Raw genomic sequence first — 24,441 nt, forward strand, 5'->3', positions numbered from 1 at the left:
AATATCTTGGTTCACAAAGAATGTGTAGGATTTCTATATTGCAAAGGTGTTATCTTCCCTACAATATATAAATTCTTGGAGGATTTGGTTTGAGACCTGGCAAATATCACATTGTTTCCTCTAATTTTTTTTCCATTAATTTACCATAGACATGTGGGTGTTGTTTAATATAATTATTATCATTATTTTCCAGTGGTGTTTTGCTATTTATCTGTTTTTTCTACTGTCATTAATCAAGATTTTTCATAAGGAAATGTCTCTTCTCCTAGTTAATTAGTTGCTTAATAAGGCAACCGATTAGTGTTAGTGTAGACTCACAGCTGCTTATTTTATTCTGTGGTTATAGACCCCAGCAACCTCGTCTGTTTTCTTACTCAAGGTAGTCTGCCTCAGGACCGTTGGTTCAAATATATTTTCCACAGGCCCAATTTTTTTCCTAATTATTCATTATTCTTTGTGTGGATGTGCACATGTGTGTGAATGGCCTTTAAAAACGGAAGGATGATGTAAGATTCCGTGGCACTGGAGTCACAGGCAGTTATGAGCTGCCTGGTTTGAGTGCTGTAAACGGAACCTGGGTCCTCTTCAGCTCATGTCTTCAGCTCATGTCATAATTGCTGAGCAATCTCTCTCACCCTATATTCCCCCCCCCCCTTTTGTTAAAAAAAAATTTAGATGTGTTCTTTGTCTTCATCATCTGTTTTTATTCTGTTAGGTAGATAGGTAGAGATGGAGGGTTAGTTATTGTCTCAAGGAGACTACAATATCCTTTTGGGTTTTATGGTGTCCTGCCTCACTTGAATGCAGGGTGCTTTGCCTTGGGAAGTGGAGGACCTTGAATCACAGGGTTGATGGTGTTTAATCATTTGCTGTGGTCAGGGTCCCATGACAACCCTGGGACAACAGAAGGTCTAACACACGCCATCTTACTGGTTCTGAAATTAACACCCGTTGGAAGAGATGGCAATTCAGCTCCTCGTTTCCCGTCCAGCACTGTTTCTATGCACTTAAGACAGCTTAAGACTGACGATAACACTTCTGAAAATATGCCATCTGCTCTGCTCTCAGCTTTGCGGCTCTTAAAACACTAGGAAAGAAAGAATCGCAGACTCTCGACTGTGAGAACTTTACTAGAGGGATGTTTTCCATCCCATCCTCACTGGAGAAGGCTGTGCTGTTATCAAGTAAGGAACACTTAGGGCATCGTAAATGGGCAAAATGGGTGTCTGTGTTAAGAGTCTTGGCATTGGGTTGTCTTTGTGGGCTCTTGGCTCCCAGAGGCTCTCTGCCAGGTGTCACCCAATCCATCTGGCCGAGCAGCCTCTAATCCCTGAGCTCTGGTCTGTGCCTAACCAGTCCTTCTCTGGTTGGATTAGCCTTCAGGGTCAGCTTGGCCACTTCCTTCCTCAGGCAGTGTGCTATTACAGCCAACCACGGGAAAGGTGGTGTAATGAGATGCAGAAACTTGTGATGGGGGTGTGTGTTTGGGGATGAGTGAGCAGGCTGGCCAGCCAATGTAGAAGGAAAGGAGTCTTTAAGAACAGTAGCAGATTTTTAAAATACTCTGTCCTTCTCCACCTCTGCTTTAGGTCAAGTTCAAATGGTGAATTCGGGTTAAGTGAAGAAGATTTTCTGATAATAAGGATTGAGATAAGTAAGTGAGATGTTACTTATGGGATCATGTGTGTGACAGTGGCTGACATCAAAGGAATAGCCCTTGGATCCTTTCCTCTATGTGGCATCTCTCCTATGTCATTTTCTCCTTTGGTAGCCTGTCTGTAATTTGGAAGATGACTTAGTTGTTGAGCCGTCTCAGGTGGGTATGCTGTCTTAAAGCCAGCGGCAAACTGGGCCAGCCTTACAGTTCAGACCCTTAATCACAAGTAAATCTGTCCATCTATGAAAATAAAAGCTCTGATGCCCAGGGCAGACAGAGAGTTCACAGACCGAGAGGTAGCTTTTTAATCCTCTGGCTACAGCTGTTTATCTTCCGTTCTTCTTTTTCCAGAAGGAAGATGTTGAATTTAAATTCAGTTACCCAGAAAGAAATGTACTCTTTCAAAATATGTCCAGTAATCCAGTGACCATGTGTCTGTCAGGTGCAGCGCTAATGTCACTGGGAATTTAGTCGTGAGCAAAATGCCTTTGACCCCATTGAGTTTAAGGTCGAAGCAATGCCACCCAGCAGAGACAGGATGTGAGGCCAGATATGGCGGGGTTTGCCTACGATCCTAGCACACTGAAGGCAGAGGCAGGAGGACTGGGAGATTGAGGTCAGCCTGGACTCATAGCAAGACACTATTTCATGCTCACTACTGATAAGAAGAAATTAAGCGTTAGCCTAAGTATAACTTAAAATATTTGAATAGCAACCATTAAAAAGAAAAACTAAAACTTTAATTTTATTTAACTCAATTTAGTTAAAATACTCTATTGACATGTTATTCAACAATGCTACAATTATTGAGACATTTTCTATTCTTTGGTAAAGGTATTACTGTCTCCATGATTTGGTGTGGATTTAGCACCTGTGACACAGTTCTCAGGGCCAGCGGCTGCTGTACTGGGCCAGGTAAGCTTGTTGACACCCACACAGTCATAACAAGACAAGGTTTAGATTTTAATGGTGAGAGCGGAATTTATAGAATGTGTTAGAGAAAGCCGGCTTCTTGGGAACAGCAGGAGAGAAGTCTAGGAGTTGAAAAATCAGAGAAAATAAAGCCAGTGTGCTGAGTTTCTGGGGGTGGGGCAATAGGGAGAATGGTGGTGCCCAAACAGGGAGAAGGGAACGATCCAGGAGAAACCTGATTTCAGAGGAAAAAGAACTTATTGACTGGAGATATTGATATCAACTCCAGAGACACGGGGAGGGAAACAGGGAGGAGGGACTAGAGACTAGCTTTCAAGGCATACAGAATGGAAAAGTTACACTATTTGCTGATGTTCTGATGTCTGAACTTCTCAGGGATAGTTCTTTAGGTGCCTGAAGACCACAACTGAAGTAGGAGCTGGGGCAAGTTGGTCAGATGGATCCAAAAGGGAGGAAATATAAGGTGAACACAAACTGTGTCATAAAAAGTAGCTGGACGGTGGTGGCACACGCCTTTAATCCCAGCACTTGGGAGGCAGACAGAGGCAGGCAGATTTCTGTGAGTTTGAGGTTGGTCTGGTCTACAAGAGCTAGTTCCAGGACAGGCTCCAAAGCTAGAGAGAAACCCTGTCTCGAAAAACAAAAACAGAACAACAACAACAAAAAAGACCAAAGGTAACGAGGGAGCTACAGCTGTTGTGAGGGCCAGCCTCCAGCAACGCAGGGCTTGATGGGGATCCCATGGAGTCAGCGAATTAGGACTCTTATAACTGAGGGGGTGAGGGAAAGACTCATGCTCTCTTGATGATTCCCTTCTGAATTCTTTTCTATTCTTCTTATCTTTCCTGGTGTTTTCCTTCTCTCATTCTTGATGTTTTCCTTCTGATCAACTTTATTTTACCCCTTACATCTTATATACTCCAGCAAATTCTTTCAAGCAATATAAAAAGTACTATGTAGTTACTTTCTATTTTTCAAATGAATGAATACAAGGGAAAGAACAGCATGTTTTCCATATTCCTTACACGACTAAACATTTTACGTATTACAGGTGGAAAACAAGTTGTCCCAAGAAGTCGTACACATTCATGTCTAAACGACTTGTAGATTAATGGAATCTGACCAAGCAATGTATTTTTTTTTCAGCCAGTTCTTTTGTTGGCAGGCTGCATTTTGCAGTTACAAAGAAAGGACCAGCCGGGCGGTGGTGGCGCACGCCTTTAATCCCAGCACTCAGGAGGCAGAGGCAGGTGGATCTCTGGGAGTTCGAGGCCAGCCTGGGCTACAAAGGGAGTTCCAGGACAGGCTCCAAAGCTAGAGAAACCCGGTCTCGAAAAACCAAAAAAAAAAAAAAAAAAAAAAAAGAAAGGACCAATCACTTTATTCTTTTTTTCAAAAGGTAATCTTATAAGGAATCTTAGAAGAATCACAGACCTAAACTTTTATATATGAAAAACAACCAGTCAGCTCTGCTTTAAATCTTTAGGGCGCATACCCACTCATCAACAGTTTTTATATCAGGAAGTTGAGGGTAAGAACAGGCACAGGAATTAATCACCCCATTTGGTCACCAACCCATCCTAGCAAGAAAAGCATGTAAGCTAATAATAATTGGGCTGCAAAAATTTGTTTTTGATCCCTAACCTTAATGAATCTATCACTCAGCTATGTGTCCTTATGAACTTTAGATTGTTTTCTAAGTTTTTTTTCCCTCAGTGCTATTTGACAAAAACATCTTAGTTTAACCTTAAGTTATTTTCAAAGCTTTGTTTCCACTGTGATGCATTCTGAAACCTGTGAACTCATCTCCCAACATTAAGACTGAAAGAATTTAAACTAACTGGGCTACTGGGACTCAGTTGTTTTTCTTAATCTTTAACCTAAGCCACAGTATGCCTCCTCAATAGAAACCCATGTGTTCTAGCTGTGTGACAGTTTGTCGTTTTATTTTTTATCTCTGCAGCCTCTGCTTCATCAGAGACAGGGGCAACATTCTAGTCTACATTTATCTATGTTAATTTTTCTACTAAACTAACCTCTATCATAGTTCTTTACTATATTAATGAAAAATCTTCAATCAAAATCTTTCTTAAACTAACATTATTATTGTGTAAAATCATTGCTTCAGTTAACAGTACATCTTAGGAGGAAATCATCTTCATAATAACCCACAGGTAAAACGGAATATTTCTAAGAGATGATCATACTGCATTAATACTGTGGGCCAATGGTATCATACCCTGTAAAGATTTGTCACTTGTATTGGTCTAATAAAATGCTGATTGGCCAGTAGCCAGGCAGGAAGTAAAGGTGGGGCAACCAGAATAGGAGAATTCTGGGAAGAGGAAAGGCTCAGACTGCAGTCATCACCCAGAACAGAGGCAGCAAGAGAGAATGCTTCTTTGATAAAAGGTACCAAGCCATGTGGTTCACACAGACAAGAATTATGGAATAATGTAAGAGTTTATTAATAAGAAGCCTGAGCTAATAGGCCAACTGGTTTATAATTTATGTAGACCTCTGTGTGTTTCTTTGGAACTGAATGACTGTTGGACCAAGTGGGACAACACATTACAGGCAGTGGGGCTCTCTTTGTGCTCACTCATGTAAGACACCAGAGAAAAACAGGTGGGGATCTCTTTGTGCTCACTCATGTAAGACACCAGAGAGAAACAGGTGGGGATCTCTTTGTGCTCACTCATGTAAGACACCAGAGAAACAGTAGGGGCAAACATGCAAAGACACAGCAGTAGAAAGAAACATTCTGGGGTCAAGGCTTTCAGAGCTTTGTCTACATGAGATTCACCCATCAGGGTTTTGTTTCCTCGTGGGCTGATCCCCTGAAGTCAATTGCCACCTGCCGCTCCCCAACATGGCCACCAGCAGGGAGACTATATTCAGTGGTGAGGTGGTAGGATCCCCCAGGAAAAGGCATAAAGGAGTCAAAGATGCAGATGTGGAGCAGTGTCTATGGGAAACATGAAATCTTCTGATTTCAGTGTTAATGGAAGATGAGCCCCAGTTTTCTTTGGATGGCTGTTGGCAGCGTAGTAGGTGGTGGGTAAACCGAGTGTAAGGTGGAGATGAGGGGTCCAGCATTAAACATTGCCATCTTACCAATACAGTTGAATACAATGTTTCTGTCAGCGACTGTCGTATATATTATTGTATACAATGCATAGCTCAGATCCTATAGAATCTGTACCTAAGCTGTACTAAGTAAATTCTTATGAGTGCATTGTGTGATGTTTCCACAATGGCCAAAAAAATTGGCTAAGCACGTCTTTGTCAGAATGTATCATCATGGCTGAGGAACATATGACCACACTTCTACATGCTAGAGGTTTGGGAGAAACGACCCAGAGACTTAAAAGAGGTTTTGGGAAATGGGCCCATTCCTCATAGGGCCACAACATTATTCTGAGTCCTGAGAGAAACGGCGTTTGTCTGGGGACTGTGGAGAGCCTCCAGTGTTACCTCCCCTACTCCTGCTTTCTGACAAGTGAGGGGTCTGCTTCATTCTGCAAATTTCAGAGCAGATGGTGATGCTTGCTGGTTCTACCAGAAGGCTGGGCACTAGTGCCCAGATCACTAGGTTCTGGTCGACAATCACACTCCACACACACATACACCATTAAGATCATCTTTTCTTTTTGCTTTCACATGAGACAGGACATCTGTCTTTTGTCTTTCTGTGTCTGACTATTGCAATTAACACGATATCTTCTAGTTCTCTCAACCTTGCAGAAAACAATCTGATTTCCTTTGTTATGGCGGAATATTACTCCTTTGTGCATATGTATCATTTTTCTTCATTCCTTTGTGGGTGTCTGATCAGGTTCCCCATCATGTTGTAAACAGTTCTGCAGTAAATATGAAGACTGCAGATATACTCTTTGGCACGCTGGTTTTATTTCCTTTAACAATCACGGGCTTCCAGTGCAACGATGCATCGCTGAGATCCGTGAGAAAGGCCGGTACCTGAAATCCTGGAGTTCGTGTCTTCCACATGCTCACCTGGAATGCTGACATAGCAAAGGGTTCTCTTAGCAGCCTTGATCAAGGATGTGGCAGCTTCTAAGATGGGCAGCGAGCTTGCTTAGGCACCCAGCTGAGACTGACCATTGGCTGTACTCAAAACAAAGCAAACCGATCTTACACACCAGCACCCTTCATACAGGGGAAGACGAGCTAGACAGTACCCCAGTGCTCCCCATCTTACAGCCAGAACTCTTCACACAGGGGATGTGTGGCCATGGACGGGTCTTTTGTGCAGCAGTGTTTGTGGGGATGTTTATGTCTGCTTCCTAGGTCTTGGCTTTGGCAATTCCCTCCCTCTTGTAGTCATCAGGGCTTAAGAAGGATTGGTGCATGGGTAATAAAAGATGGTCCTGTATATGATGGAGTGACCACAACCAGGACCAGAGGAGTGACTCAGTCTAGGCTTGTTAAGACAGCTGATGCGTACACTTACTATGCTGATTAAGGGTGATAAAGAGCACTGCTCAATGTTTTTGGAACAAGACAGACTTTTCAAAACAAGTAAATTAAGAGAAGTCTAGATCTTTCATTGGAAGGTGTCCTGGATAACAGAGCTGTTGAGGTTTTGCTTGGATGGAGAGAAAGAGGACAGAGAGAAAGTGGGGGAAGGAGGGAAGGAGGGAGGGAGAGGAGGCTGGGAGCCTCTGGGTTGGACCTGACCAGTTAGGGCTTTGAAGGGTATGAGGAGTTTGCATTTTCTTCTAAGAGTGACCGGAAGCTGGGGTGGTTTTCAGGGGGCGTATTTACAAGAGGTGATGAGTAGCTTTACGAGCTTTCTGTGGCTGCCTTTAGGAATTGACTGTGCTGAGTCTGGAGAAAACGTGGATTTCCCTTTCTGATTCTGGTCGCGAAGCCACTGCCGAGGCTTGACTCTCAAGCAAGCAGACTCTGGAGCAGTAAACAGAAAGGACTCACAGAAACATGAAAGAAGCAAGCTAGCCACTCAGGAAGGGGCGCCCGCCAGCCACATTTCTCGCCGGCTTGCAAACGCAGCCAGGGTTAAAGGAAACAGATTATACAAAGAGCTTCTTTGTAGTTTTGTTTAAAGAGAAGCCATGCTTATGAACAACAGGCTTGAAGAATGTGGAGAGCGTGCTGATGAACAGGCTCGCCCCCTTTGGGAGGACAGGCAGGCATGGATCAGGCGAGCCTAACAGACTGGCCAGAGCAGAGCTTCCCTTAACAGCCTCCGTGCCCCACCCCCAGCTCTTCCCAGCACTGGTTCTTCAGGACAACTCCCTCCCTTGAGAGGTATCAAGGGCCCTTGAAGCTGACCCTTTACACCTCGGAGACAGGCTTGCACTTCCTGTGGGCTGTTCTCCCTTCTTTCCTCATCTTAGCACCCGCTCTCCACTGAGCCAATGCCCCTGCCTGCTGTGCTGAGGCATCACGCTGGTGACAGTCAGAGGGCTGTGATCCTTTCTTCCTTTTGTTCGAAGTCATTTAATGATTAATCAGTCCCTGGTTGTGTCCTGGTCCCCTGGCTGAAGGAACCCTTGCGCTTCTGTACCCTGGAGCCCAGCATTGTGTTTGATTGCAGCTCTGTCCTCCAGATCTGCGGTGGACTAGCTCACCTGACCCCAGTCTCTGTCTGACTGGGAAATTTTCAGAGGAGCAGCGGCCACTCGGGTGTGGATCCAGGTTGATGATTTAGCCGTAAGCTGTGCTTTTCCCTGGGATCTATTCAAACTCTAGGTGATTTGGGCCTTGAGTGCTGAACCTACTCCTTCACCCTGCTTCCCTTAGCTAAGTCATGAGTCTCAAGCCACAGTCTCTCTTCTAGTGGGATCCTGGCTGGTCTCTCTGTTGAGCCTTCTCTGTTTATGGTAGAGCACCTGACAAAAACCTTCCAGATACTGATTATCCCTGAGGCCTGGTGCTCATGGAACGAAATGATTCTCAAGTTGCATTCCAGGGCTTCTGTGCAACAAACTTTACAATTTTAATAGATTTTGAAAACTTAACTCAGTCATTTTAAAGGTCATCTTGGTGGAATTTTGTTAATGAGGTTTCCATTTGAAGTTTAACAACACAATACTCTGGTTTCCAACTTTTTAACTCTTATGAATAGTTTTCTAAATAGTACCTCTCACTGATACGCATGCACATATGTGTGTACTGTTTTCTTTAAAGTACAATTTGTACTGCATCTAGGGCTAAGTGGCTTTGTAAATAACACCTGGTATATTTTAAAATGTGCTTTTTAAACTTTATATTGAAACATCATTTTAGAAGCTTCAGTAACAGTTACATCTATGGGTGAATTAGCAAGCGGTGGTCCTTCTGACATAATAGAAAAGGGGCTCATTGAAAGGACTACCTTCCATGGCATTCTGGCTAACTTTGTAAGATCCTGGGAGGATGAGGGCGCTGGGGAGGGGTCTGTACCTTAGGTGGCTCACAGATACACACTCAGTGGACTGCTTGGGAGAAGTTCTGGCCTTGGGATTTGCTTGTGTGTTATTTGCCAGAATTTTGGGACACCAACCCCCTTACCATTCTTAGATTATGTTTTTCCAATTATAACTTCCTTCCAGCTTAAGTCCACGTGGAAGTGCAAACACAGAAGGGCTGTTCAACAGCGGACGAGGTCAAAGTGCTTGTGGATTCTACAGCACCCGCCTGTGTTTGATCACACACTGGTGTTCCTGGTAATGGACTACGGACTAGGTGTTCAAAGCTCTCAGGACTCAATTAGAAAAAAATATTTGGATAAAATTCGATATTCATGGCCTCCAAAGTGCCCCTGCTGCACACATTCCTCCCTCCCTGCTTTCTGTAGGAGGAGCAGATGTCTCCACAGCAGTGGAGACAAGCCTGTGGAATTCCATGTCTGCAGCGTTTGCTTCACTTTGCCAGGTTTGCAATATTTTCTGCATAAATAAAATCTATTCTGGAAGTCTTTCCTTTTTTTAAAATAAATCAAGAACAAAGGGGATATAGTTTAGAAATAGAATCTCCTCTCTATTCATGTTCTCCCATTACTTCCGTCATGATGCTTTTAATTTTTATTTTTATTCTGAGAAAAATGGTTTTATTCTAGTTAACTCACAACTGACAACATTGCACTGGTTTAAAGAGAGCTTCGGGACACCTGCTCAACCCCCACTTTAGTGTACCTGCTGAAGGTCAAACACCCTCTTTCATGATTGTCATGAATCAATAGAGCAATTAATAACAGGGCTTTTTATTTAGGGATTTGCACTTTCATTATCAAGCACATTGTGTGTGTGTGGTGTACGCACGTGTGTGTGTGTGTGTGTGTGTGTGTGCACGAGGCCAGCTCCTTCGGGGAATCTGCCTCATCACTCTCAACCTTCTTTCACTGAATCCAGAGCCAGACTGGCAGTCGGGAGACATCTTACCATCTCCTCTCTCACCCACACAGTTCTTGGTCATCAAGGTGTGTGATCACACCTCTTACACGGGTCCTAGGGATCTGAACTCTGGTCTTCATGCTTCACAGCAAATTCTGCTTGTTACCAGCCGAGTCATCTCCCCGTTCGGCAATTGCACTTTTTTTCTTTTTGCTAAAATAACTTGATCACCAAAGCCTGTTGGCCATCAACTTGAACATCTTGATTAGATCAATCTCTTTGCAAGTCTTCAGCACCTTGTTTATTCTTTTTTTTTTTTTTTTTTTGTTTGTTTTTTCGAGACAGCGTTTCTCTGTGGTTTTGGAGCCTGTCCTGGAACTAGCTCTTGTAGACCAGGTTGGTCTCGAACTCACAGAGATCCGCCTGCCTCTGCCTCCCGAGTGCTGGGATTAAAGGCGTGCGCCACCACCGCCCCGCCCAGCACCTTGTTTAAATCCTGACAGAACTTAGTGTCACCCAGGCTCTTGGCACATTCCACAAAGTGCTTTAGCTCATAAAAGCAGGGTTCCTCTGACTGCGCTATGCTGTCTGAGCTCCCCGAGGCTCCAGGTAAGGGATCATATCAGTCTTTGATGGTGCCACACTGCTACTTCCACAGAGATGCTTCGGGGATCAAGACCTAATGCGTGCTCACGGCAGAACCCATAGCCACACTGACTGCAGCGGTCGCTGTCTTGGCCCTCAGACCTGGTCACTGGAATACCTAATCAGGTGAGTTCACTGCAGGTAGCGGGACTGCTTCTGGTAGCTGAACTATGGGTACCAGATACGGCACAGCTCTCATTCGAGTGGACCTGAGGCTGGAAGAGACCACATGCAGCTTCAGCTTCTGTGAGGCATCCTAAATGTGCCAGTTATTCTTTTTGTTTATACAACTACTCCATGTTCATGACTGAAAAACTAAAACTACAGATTAATAGAAAAAAAAAGCACCCTAAATACCATCTGGAAGAAATGCGCCTTAATGGTTTGGTTTATAGTAATGTTCTCATTGGTACACACTGGCACAAGAATGTTCTACAGATCATTTTTGGAAGTGCTGTCCACTGGTGATCTATGTATAAAATTTGGGGTTTTATGATCTGGATAGATGAATAATTCAAGGTAATGAGAAGGCAGACCACAAGGACATGTGATCTCATAGTGGGGAAAGTCAGTCTCTGGAGTACTTGATAGTGGAACCATTCAACTAGGAAGACAGAGAAAGTCCTTGTCAGGGCAGTAAACTGTTGCTCAAATCCATGCACGCTGAACAGTGTGGGGTTACTGTGAGGTGATTCACCAAGTTCTTCAATTCTTGTATGTGTCGCGCTTGTTAATAATTGAAGAAGTGCTAGCTGGAACAACTCAGAGCTCTGCTAGTCATGAAATTAGCAAAACGGACCAACAAACCAAAATCCACCACCAACAAAACAAAAGGTTGACTTCAAACCACCGAAACTCAATGCCAATGGGGTGTAAGAAAAGAAGTACACTCGTCTGCGGTTCTTCATTGCCCCAGGGATTCTGGGGGCCATCTTGCCCAGGTGGAAGTCGAGCCCTGTGTATGGTATTGTTGCCTTTTGCTGTTACCACCCACATTGTCAGACCGAGCTGGAAGAAATAATAAAATCAAAATAATTTATTCAAAGAGAATTACAGTTTACATGTTGGATGACTGAGAAAATTTCTGTCAGGAGGCTCATCTACTACATGATACTTAGTGCTCTAAACACTTTGGGGAACTCTTCTAAGTGATGAATGCTGTGGATTGTGATTGAGCTACAGCCCAGAGGCCTCTCCTAGGAGCTGAAGGGTAGAGACCATGAGTTTTGTGTAGAATAAGCTGAACATTGTTGCACGAGTACTAATTAGTATTAATAATAAAAACCTGGAGATAGATATTAGGGCATGAAAACTGAAAGATCAGAGAAGCAGAGCAGCCAGTCACTAGAGATTGTCCTCTACAGCTTTCAGCCCAAAAAGAGACTGAGCTCCTTTGTACACCCTGCCGTATCACTTCCTCTTTCTGCCCAGATCACTTCCTGTCTGTCTGTACAGACCTCCAGACCTCTATGTTTAACCAATAGTTAACCCCTCATTTTGCTTTTTAGGCAAACTTTATTTGTAGAGTACAAACAAAATATCACCACATTACCCCTTTTCTGCCTAAAGTTACAAAAGCTATAACTAATATAAGAAAAACTATATACAATAGGTACAATAACTATATACAATATATACAGGCAATAAATACATCAACAATGTCTAGTCTATTAGCAATTGGCAATTCAGAGAAAATACTCCATATCTACCTTATCTTCTGGAATCCAAAATATTGTACCTAATTCATTTTCTATTCTAACTTCCATTACCAAAAACTATCTTATAATGTCTCTCAACCTTATACACTTTATACCTCTTTAGTGAATTTCTTTCCTGAATCTGGTAACAAGGAGAACTATTAACTATAAAGTCTATTCAATTCCATCAGACACCCAAGAAGGAAATAATATTACACAAGTAAGCAAAAGTGCAAGCAAGCGACTTCTAAAAGATATGAGAAATGACAGAAACAGCTAGGTGCCTGGACAGTCACCCAAAGTTTTTCTGCAACATTGGGGCATCCATCTTTAAACTATAGGCCTAGAATATCTGACAGAATTTTCTGTGAAGCAAGATATTCTGAAGAGCTATCCTACCTTGTCTTGGCAAAATTTGTCAGTTCTTTTGTGTCCTGCTTCTCCAATTTGGACAGCATACTGTCGGCAGTCAAGGCAAGGGTAGTTTCTTGCCCAGTGGCTTACTTTTGCTACAAAGAAAGTAAATTCCAGCCGGGCGGTGGTGGCGCACGCCTTTAATCCCAGCACTTGGGAGGCAGAGGCAGGCGGATCTCTGTGAGTTCGAGACCAGCCTGGTCTACAAGAGCTAGTTCCAGGACAGGCTCCAAAACCACAGAGAAACCCTGTCTCGAAAAACCAAAAAAAAAAAAAAAAAAAAAAGAAAGTAAATTCCATATAGATGCCCATCATCTTTTCTGAAGTAGATTGTGGCTGCCAGGAGCAGACATGTCTCATTGTCATTAAAAAAAGAAAAGAACCTATGTTATTAAAACATCTTAAATACCATATTCTGTAGATCTCTGATGTGTTTGAAAACAACCTGTCTATCTAAACTATATCTCTAACCTTGAAAACATACCTAATATGACTACAAGTTTGATCATAATGACTAACTACTAACTTGCATTTCTTTATATCCTATTTAGTTAGTAATAATAACTTTTAAGGACTAGAAATTTGCATTACATTGTTAAATGAACTGTATAGGTATAATACCTTGAACAAGATTAGAAATGTATGTACAGTATGCTCTAACAAAATTAATCTCAAATTTGTTTCAATATATAAAGATTTATATCAATGTAAAATATTTAAAACAAGTAGTTGCTTTTTTCATTTAAAAATATATTCAACAATCTACCTTTTTATTCTATTTCTATATCCCTCCTTTTTCTTTTCAGAATAAACTGAATAATCTACCTTTATATCCTATCAGATCTATAGCCCCCCCCCTTTTTTTTTTCTTTTCAACAAGAGCCCTGACTCTAATCTCCTTTGTTTAGCTTTTTTCCTGGCCATTTTATACTAACTTATAACCAACCCTCTAAACAAAGACAAACATCCACAATCTATTTTCTGAGAATGTGGGCATAGTTTTCTAGGCTACTTCCTGCTGATTGGGGGGGGGGTCTGGGTAATCTTTGGGATACCTTGAGAAAATTTAGGATTATGGGCAAATCCTGACTGGAGTATTCTGTGAGGTTGAATGAACTCAACCAGTCATCTTGATTCTGCTCTGGATGTAGGACTCTGAGGAAGTTGCAACAGAGTTGCTCTGAGATGTTGGATCATCTGGGCCATTGGCTCCTATCGGAGATTTTTCAGGGGGTCTTTCTCAGACTGGCTGCTCTCAGGACCCCCTGCCCACTGCCTGCCACCACAGGGGATCCTGCAGCATTTTAAAATAATCCTTTACATTGGTACCAGTTATGGAGGGGGAAGGGAGAAGGAGAGAAGGAGAGAGAGAGAGAGAGAGAGAGAGAGAGAGAGAGAGAGAGAGAGAGAGAGAGGAGAAGAGAGAGGAGAAGAGAGGAGGGAGAGACAGAAGCTGCCTCTCTGAGAGGGAGACAGACAAGGAGAGAGAACTCAGGCTGGAAGCTGAAGATCAGCTTGCCTCAGTGGATGGGGGAGGGAGTGGGCATGGCTTGTCTCTTAAAGAGACAGATCAACCATTATACCAAGAAGCCATGCAGGACTCTGTTCTTTTGTGTCTGGGGTCCCTTCCAAAGCTCTCTTAGGTTTTATGTGGATGTAGTTGCTAGGCAACAATTGTTGCATGAGGTCTAATTGTTAATGATAAAAATCTGGAGACAGATATTAGGTGATGGAAACTGAAAGATCAGAGAAAGAGCAGCCAGCCATTAGAGATCTTACCTCTACAATTCTCTGCTCAAAAAGAGACCAAGCTCCTTTCTCCACCCCACCTTACCACTTCCTCTTTCCACCCAACCATATCATTTCCTGTCTGTCTGTACAGACCTCCAGACCTCTTGTTTAACTAATGGTTAATCCCTCCCTCTGCTCTTTAGGCTAACTTTATTTGTAGCGTACAAATAAAATATCACCACAGCACATAACTTTCCTTTATTCCTGTTGACCGAGGTAACGAGAGATCAGGAAATTAACAGAGAGCTTGGAAGACATTTAAGCCACCAGCAGGGATCACTACCTTCTAAATATTCTAATCACTCTCTGATGAGCTCCTCAGCTTGTTTGTTGGAAGTGCTATTTAGAGGACTCTTATATTAGAATAAAATCAACTTTTGCCAATCAATTTCACCTCAGCCTTCAGAGTATGTGCAGAATAAATCTGGTTCCTATTTGAATTATAAATACACACATATATGCTTTATTCTCCCACGCTCCACAGCCTTGGCTTTTTAAGACTTTTCTCAGATATTTAATGTATAATTTCCTCCCTGGAAATGTCTCAATTTGTGGTGTTAAAGATCTGCAGAAGGATGGCTAGGGATGTAGCTCAACGAGTAGGGTGCTGGCCTCGAATGTATGACATCTTGGGTTTAATCCTTAGCACTGAATAAATTGGCATGATTGCACTCTGGAGGTAAAGACAGGAGGATCAGAAGTTCAAGGTCATTATCAGCCACTTCATGAATTCAAGGCCAGTCTGGCATATATGAGACTGTCTAAGACAAAAAGAAGAAAGAGAGAGAGAGAGAGAGAGAGAGAGAGAGAGAGAGAGAGAGAGAAAGAAGGAGAAGAAGAAGGAGAAGAAAAGGAAGAAGAAGAAGAAGAAGAAGAAGAAGAAGAAGAAGAAGAAGAAGAAGAAGAAGAAGAAGAAGAAGAAGAAGAAATTATAGCAAACACGCTTTTAAATGTGTGTGCATGTGTATTTGTTAGTGTATGTTTGTTCATGTATGTAGACATGTTCATGTGGAGGCCAGAGATCAATGTCAAGTTTCCTTCTGCACTTTTTAGCACTAGTTATGAGAGAGGGTCTCTCACATTAGGGTCTGTGAGGTTGGTTAATACCAATGAAACAGAAACTCAGTTCTTAACAATTGCAATATAACATCTGTAAGTGTGAATTATTTATTCCATTCATTCAGTCACTAAGCTTTTGTCTTTCTTTCTGTCTTTTATGAGACAAGGTCTCAGGTATCTCAGTATCCCACACTGGCCTCAAACTCAGTAAAAGTGAAGGATGACTGAGAACTTCTTATCCTCCTTCCATCTCCTAAGTTCTACAATTACATGTACATACAACCATGCTTGGAGATCAGACTCAGGGCTTCATGAATGCTGGCAAGCATTTTACCCACAGAGCCACCCCCCCCCCGCCCATCATTAATCTTTTTAAAAACAGAGCTACCATGATCACTCTACCATGTGTATTTTGGGAAAGAGGAATGTTCACAGCTGTGGAGTTATAGATTAGGTAAATACATATTTGGTATAGTAAATATTGTTAAACAGTTTTCCAAAGTGGTTATTTAAATTTTTTTATTAGCATGTGTATGTGTGTGTGCGTGTATGTGTGCACATGAGCAAACGTATACACACATGCATGCATGAGGGATGTCCTAGGCCTAAGAAAGCTTATGCAAATGTAATTTAAGGAAGGGGCCAGGTTCTATCCCTAGCAGGCATCAGAACTTGGCAGCTTCAGCCACTTGCTTCTGGATTTAGAGTCAAGAAGGATAAAAGAAAGGGGCTGTGGAATCTTCCTTCCCTCATGGTTAAGTAAAACAGCTGGGGTCAGGAGTGCTATCAAGGAAGTCCTTGCACAGAGGCCCCTAGAGGACACTGTGTGAAGCTGTGAAGGTGAAACCTGGATTGTGTTGGAGACTCCAAGCTGTTGGAGATGCTGGAGCATTGGGATATCTCCTGAGGAAAGCTGCTAACAGGTGTAGAACCAGCCAAAAGAGAGATGTATGTTGCAGTTAATAAAGCTAGGAGGAGATGGATATCTGAAGAGCATGTTGACATCAGACATGGAGATGCAGAATTTGGAATTAGTCCTGCTGGGTTTCATTCTAGCTTTGATCACAGTATTTCCTCAGTATGCCCCTTTTCTTGTCTTTTGAGATGGTAATGTATATTTTGTGCCATTGTGTTTTGGACGTATGCAATCTGCTTTTAATTTTGATGTTTACAGGGGTTTACAGCTTAAGAGACTGCTATGAGTCGCAGAAGAGATTTTGAACTTTGAAACAGCATTGAGAATGTAAAGACTATGGGGACTTTGGAAGTTGCACTGAATGCATTGTATATTATGATATGACTACAAGACTTTGGGAACCAGGGAGTGGAATGTGGTGGTTTATAAGAATGGTTCCTGTAGACTTATTATGTTTGAATGCTTGGTCCCCAGTTAGTGGAACTGTTTGGTAAGGATTAGAAACTGTAGCCTTGTTGGAGGAGGTGTCACTGGGTTTTGAAGTTTCAAAAGTTCATGCCAGGCTCAGTCTCTCTTTCTCTGTGCTGGATGTCTGCGGATCAGTTTTTAAAACTCTCAGCTAATGTTCCGGCACCATACTGTCTGCTCCCCACTATGATGATCATGGACTAAGCTTCTAAAACTGTAAGCACACCCCCAATTAAATGTGTTGTTTTGTAGGTTAGCTTGGTAATAGTATCTTTTTACAGCAATAGAGCAGTAACTAAGACACATGGCTTTGAATGTGCCCACCTTCAACATGTTGGTCAGAGGTCTGACCTGCCTTCTCAAAAAGTGGGCAAATGGTGGTGATATCAAGAAGATAGAAAGGGGGAATTTGAGAGCCTCATAAATGCCATCTTTGACTATCTAGAGGAGCAGATTGTTTATGACTTTAATAGTGGCACCCATTCTTCTGCTTTTGATGCTGAGGCTGGCAATGACCCCAGTGACTATTTAGTTGAGCTAATTTTCAAGTGTGACAATGGCTTTGCTGTGGGAACAGTTTAATAGACCTTCTTGTCCACACAGCTTTGAAGGCATGAGGGCTGTTCACTCAGCAAGAACACAAAGGCAGAGAGAATCCCTCAGCAACTGGGAGTCCCTGTTTCCGGTCAGTGGCCAACACCCTGGGAATCCTCTCTCCTTAGTCTCCATCATAAACCCTCTTTAAAAGGTGAGGCATTTAGGAAGCTTTGTCTTGTAAGGTACCATCAGTGAAGCACTGGGCTGTACTCCACTCTCCTCAAAATCTCCAAAACAAGACCCCCGTAATTATTAAGAGATAGAATCAGGCAGTAAGACTGTTGAACAGATGGTACAGGTAGCTTGGTGAATCTGGAGGAAGAGAAGGAAATGCCCTTCCACCCGAGGTGTCAGAATGGCTCCCTGAAGCTTCATAGATGGGGACCAGCTGTGGAAGCTGCATGTTCTGGAAAAGGGAGAGAGGCAAAACTACAGCTTCTGCTGTAACCAGGAGCCAAGGCTGTGAGCATCTCTCAGAAACCTGGAGCTGAAGTCTATTGATGACTAACAGGCACAGTAGCTGAAGTGAAGGGCGGGGGAGAGCAGAGAAGGTACAGATTGGCTGTGCAGTCTGACCGGGTGTGACTGATGGCTTCATTTGTGGTTTCTGAAGTCTCGAGGGAAAGACTGCTTGCGTGATGCCAATTTTAGGCATGGTAAGATGCTGGTGGCAAGTGTGACTCAACGTCTCCACTGTAGTCATATTTCATTTGTGCTACACTCCACCAGGCAGGAGAAGTGTGGGGCTGGGGGAAGAGGGAAGTAACCGTTAAGCTAAGGAATCACTGAGTGAGTCTGGTGGGGAAGAAGAGAAGGGAGACCCCCAAAGTGAGACAGGGACAAGAAGACAGTGTCTAATTCTTCTCCCACAGTGCACTGGAAGCTGAAGCTGCCAGCCCAGCTACTCCTGTGAGCACTCCCTTCCAGTGACAATGAGTTCTCCCTCAGTAGCATCGCTGCTGATTATTGATCAGGTAGAACAGCATGTAATTCATGATCAGACCAGGGCACACCTGGGGGTAAAGTCATCCTGCCAGGAAACTGTGCTAACCAAGATCTCCATGAGCCTCGAGCTTTTCATCTTCATCCCCTACAGCAGAGGTCAGGAGACAGATGGCAATCGATGTGAAGAGAAGCTGATGTGTCTGATTTTCTGTCTGGCCATTACTCAAGGGAGTGAACAGCCAGCCACCCAGCAGCGGTGTGGCAGGCTGCCTGCTCACAATGGAACTTCCATGACGCTCACCAAGATCTGATGTCTTCATATGGCTTTGATGGTTTCATCTTCTAAGACATTGGAAATATTGTTCTTGAACACTCTCCTGAGGGTATTTCTTTGAACATTGGTTTCTTCTTCTAGGGCAGGGGTAAGAGAGAAGAAGGGATACACAGGGAAGGAGAGATGCTGTGGAATAATTCTCTTGTTCACTATAGAGCTTTGTCATTCAAATTGGTTTAATAAAACACTGATTGGCCAGTAGCCAGGCAGGAAGAATAGGTGGGGCAACCAGACTAAGGATGTCAGGAGGGAGAAGGGAGGAGTTGCCAGTCAGATGCAGAGGGAGCAGGCAATTCATGTGCTATGCTAATAAAGATACTGCCATGTGGCAGAGCATGAATAAGGAATATGGGTTAACTTAAAATGTAAGAGTTAGCTAGTAACAAGCCTGAGCTATTGGCTGAGCATTTATTATTAATAATCAGTCTCTGGGTGATTATTTGGGAACTGATGGACATGAGAGAAACATCCACTTACAGAGAGAGTGAGGAATGGAGGGAGAGGAGGATGGAGAATTCGTGCTTCCACACCTCCTCCATTTTGGAGAGGGCTGTTTACTACTCCTCAGTTTATTGGTGTCATTGTTCCTTACTCTGTACTTCCTTAAATGATCCCACCTTCTCAGTGTTAACATTCTCTATTCAGAACACAGTTACATAGTTTAGAATTTTCCTTTCTGTTAGAAAAGTGCCTATTTATTATTGCTCAATGACACTTTGCACGGAGGAACGTTTTAGAGCTCACAAACATTTTCTTATAAATTATTTCATGTTGATGAGTGGGGAAATATTCATGTTCTAAGATTCTTGGGACCCAGAAGGTGAATTAACTATCTCAAGGTCACACAGGTAGATAGATTTGGGTCAAACTCTGGGCTTCTTCTCTGACACCATGGCAAATGGCTTGAGGTATATTATGTAGGCTAGAGTGAAGGCTTTGCCCCATGTCAGGTGCAAAGGAAGAAGATTATATTTCATGATTCTACTCCTTGTTAAAAATTACTTTTATTTTCAATAACATACAGGAATTTAGAATATAGTCTTTAAATTTTTTAAAATGTGTTATAGACATTGTCTGCATGTAGTCTGTGTACCATGTGTGTGCCTGGTACCCTGTAGAGGTCAGAAGAAGATGTCAGATCTCCTGGAACTAGAGCTACATGGGTCCTGGGAATTGAACCTGGGTCCTCCGGAAGAGCAGCCAGTGTTCCTAACCACAGAGCCATTTCTCCAGCCCAAGAATGTGTTCTTGAGAGCACAAGCGAGGGACTCTTCAGTCCCACTGCCCTTTATGGGGGAGGTGACTGCTACCATGAGCTTGATGTGCTTTTGTTTCATTATCAAAGTGGTATGAGATCATTACAGGAGCCAAAAGAAAGAAAATCCTTCTTCCCATGCTACTTGGAGACAAAGTTAACATTTCATTGCACTTCGTATTAACCTTTATCTAGGCACATTTTTGTAATTATACATGTCTTATATAACTAAGGTTTGAGTGCATGTATGATTGACTGCTTTTTAAAAATTTCCATATCAGGAACATTTTCTTATGCTAATACGTTTTTGGAAAGATATTTTCAAGGTAGCATATTTCTTTAATTAGGGGTGGTTAGTCATTTAGTTAACCATTTACTACATTACTGGAAATTATCACTGTTTGTATAATCATAAATGATGCTGAGGTATGTTATCTTTTTTTACACACAAGGAAGGGATGCTTCTTTTGCTCTATTTTTATGCATTTGCCTTTATTTACCCTACTGAGCCCTTTTGTAGAAGCCAGGTGTGGTGTTAATTATGAAAGCTAGTCGCGTGGGGAAGTCCGAGTCTCCTGTCCATGGAGCCGTTGGTGCCAAAGGAATAATGAAGGGAACAATGATAACGAGCGTGGCTCTTTGGCTGCTCATTAGTGCCATCTGCGCAGCAAAACATTAATGAGCCGCACTTTCGACCTGGGAAGAGGGCTTTTAATTACAGCTCTTTCTCGGCGTCTCTGCTCTTTTGATTCTACCAGTCTGCTGGAGCCTTTGAACACGCCGTCTCGGCTTTGCTGTGGTGAATGAGCTCTCTGGCTTTGAGCTGATTTAAGCATTGCAGAAAAGGCAAATAGCCCTCTAAGCTTTGTTTTTTGCACTGAATCTGGGATAAAGGAGGGAGAGAGCGAAAGCCCCCACAGTCTATTTGACTAATAAACCAATCACGAAAGATCTAAGCAATGAACAGTTGCTCAAAGATCAGAAGTCCTATCAAAAACACAAATCCGATCAACCTAAATAGCAACCAAAGACACTGACTAGTAATTAAGATCCTATAGCATTTTCAGCTATAAAAGTCATTATTTTTCAAATGGAATATTCAATTTCATCATGGCATACAGCTGGCATACATAGTATACAAATGGATTCATTTATGATAAGCTTGTTTAGCAGTGAGGCTCAAAATAGGTGCCATTTGGTCAACTTAGGAGTAAATAGTAATGCCTTAAGATGTGCCTTCTCTGTGAGGCAATATTTATGTTTAGCAAAATGTATCCCAAAAGGAATTATCATGGTAGGATTGTAGCAATGGTTGGTTACAAATGTTAGCTTCGGTTGGTGAAAAGCTTCTTATTCCTGGGAGGGAAGAAAATATCAGCAATGTCACAGAAGAGACAGAAACCCTTTGTCCAACTCCTGTTCCCTAAGTTAGCTAACGTGCTAACACCACATTAGTTGTGTAATATACCACGCGGTTGTATAGAAGAGTACCTATACTTGTAGGCAGCTCACAACTGTCCACAGCTGCAGTTCTAGGGGATCTGAAGTCCACTTCTGGTCCCTGCAGGCACCACAGGCAGAGCACACCCACACACATAAAATAAAAATAAACAAATATTTAAAAAATTAAAAAGAAGAGTGATTTAATTATATATATTTTTATATAAAATTATATATATATATATATATATATGCTTGATATAAAAGCTTGTGTTTCAGATGCATTCTTCAGAAAACCAATTTAGCCAGAGGAATTTGAAGAGACGTTTTCTTATTATTGAGGCATTTGGATTGGAGACATAGTTGATCAGGGGATGAAGCACCGCAGTTCTTCTCTGGCTGCACAATTCCTAGCTGCATTGTTTAATGACTTCAATTACAGCCAGGTCCTGTCTGGCTAAGAAGAAATGCAGTTCCTAGCGCTCAAGGCTTATGTAGCCTTACTGCTAGAGTCAGTTATGACTCTGAGTTCTGAGTTAATCAAGGCTTGCTCTGATTAAGTAGACTAGAAAGCATTAGAAGATAACTGAGTAGTCCGAATTCCCAAGACTGGTATAGAGTCAGATGGAAATGAAAGCCAGCGTCTCTGAGCCCAATGCCACAGCTCCTACAGACACTGACGTGGAACGCAGCGTGGTCCTCACTGCAAATGTAGCCATTTCTCCCTCTGGAAATGCACCCTTGCTGTTGCTGCCCCCACCCTGTCTGCAGGGATAGATAGCAGAGTCTCCCTTCTTCTTTGAATCAATCGATTCTGAAGAGAATTTTCACTGCTCAAGTCCGAGGCGCATGAAGAAGTGGCAGACATTTCGATACTTTATAACATACTCGGAAACCGCCTCTGACTTAATCCCCACTAAGAAATGTGTGTGCTGACACCATGACCAGCCAGAACAGGGCAGATCTTTCTGAGATAAGGACAAGGCAGCAAATCTCCATCATATGTGAATGTTTATCTTTTATTTGTGTAGTGGCATTTCATTTATATTTTAATAAATAAAGCTTGCCCGAGGATCACAAAAATAAAACAGCCCCACTGGCCAGCCTTACAATCCAGACAGTGATGACACACACCTTTAATCCCAGTAGCTGCATTAGTTGTCATAGAAACTGGGCGATACATGCCTTTAATCCCAGTGGTGCATGGGATTAATCCCAGCCCTAGAAAGGAATATAAGATGGGAGGAGACAGCTCACGGAAGCAATCTCATTCTGAGATTCCTGGAGGCAGGATCACCCTTTTGGACTGAAGTCGAGGTAACAGCCAGTGACTGGCTGCTTTGCTTCTCTGATTGTTTTTATTAATCATGCTTCATTCTTGCTTTTTTTGGTTTTGGTACAAAGCTAAGGTCAGGTAGGCAAGAAGTTAGACATGAGCTAACCAAGGAGTCTGCAGTTGTATCTTGGATCTAGGTTTGTCCTGGTGGCCAGACAGCTCCAGTGAGGTTCTTCTGCTGTATCAGAAAATCCAGGCACAAGAGGGCGTTCCTAACGGAGACACATGCACACCAGTTGACTCAGGCTAGGGAAGCAGATCGGCGCCTCCCCCAGTCTTTATCAGAGAGGCACAAATGGGAGCAGATGGGAACAAACACAGAGACCTAGGGCTAAACAATGCAGGGAGTACGAGATCTCGGAACACTCAGCCCTAGACAGGTTGTCTCCATCAAATCCCTCCTCTTAGGGATTGGGAAACCCTGTAGAGGAGGCAGAAAGAGTGTAAGAACCAGAGGGGATGGACGACACCATGAAGACAAGGCACTCTAAATCAACAGGACTGATGCACGTATGAACTCACAGAGAACGAGGCAGCACACACAGGGCCTGTTCAGGTCTGTACCAGTTGGGGTCCTGGAGCTGAAAGGAGAAATGGGCACATGCCCTACGCCTAACCTGGACTATTCAATTGATAACCACTTGCAAGTGATAATTTGCTTTTCTCCAAGGGAGTCTCACTGGGGGAGCGAATTACTCTTATAGGTAGGCTCTGTGCCCTGCAGTAGGTGGCCAACAGAAAACAAATTCAAGGGCATCTTTGGAGGTTTCTTGTCTCATAATGCCATGTTGGGCATGTCCCCTTTTAATTTTATCTTTATCTTATTTTATTTATGTTTTTTCTTCTCTTTTCTTTTTGCTTTTGTGTATATATATTATGATATCCAGTTTAGTGTTTTTTATGGGATTCCTGAATATTTGAATGAGAGGGTCTCTGATTCTTGTGCCTTCCCTTTGGGCTGTTTTCCATCTGTTTCTTTGTTTTGTCAAATTCCAATGTGTTAGTCTTTGAAAACTCTATTTTTAACAAAAGGAAAAATTCAGAAGACAAAAAGGAATTAAAAGAGGAAAGAAAAAGTCTGTATCCTTAGAAGACACCAGCTTGCTTGTATGACCCCCTTCATGGTGCTCTGACTTCTAAGATCACCTTCAAGGTGGTCTCGTCTCCCCCATCCCTGGGTTTTTCAAGAGAGTCATAGAAAGAAATGTCCTAAAAGGGAGACGCGGTACATCATGATTTAGGATGGGAGAAGGGGTCACCTTACCCCACAAATAAGTCACTAATCTTAAAAATATTCATTTTAAGTTAAAAACCCCCAAAAGGAACTGCTGTTATCTCTGCTTACCGCCCCTTTCCATCTTTCTCTGTAGTGGCCTTTGATTTACTAAATAAACTTTTTATCTATGGTTCTCAGCTGAATTCTTTCCTTAAAGAAGATAAGAAGTGGGAGGAACCTTTGTGCTGTAACAGAATTCCTGATTAGGAGCAATGTTTTGATGGCTATAGACACAGTGACCAAAACATTCGGCTGGACAACAACACTGTAAGTATGGCAGGCAGGATAAGAGACTAAAAATCTATGTTAACTTGTTAGCC

This window comes from Chionomys nivalis, chromosome 5, assembly GCF_950005125.1.
Source record: "Chionomys nivalis chromosome 5, mChiNiv1.1, whole genome shotgun sequence".
NCBI classification, from domain to species: domain Eukaryota; kingdom Metazoa; phylum Chordata; class Mammalia; order Rodentia; family Cricetidae; genus Chionomys; species Chionomys nivalis.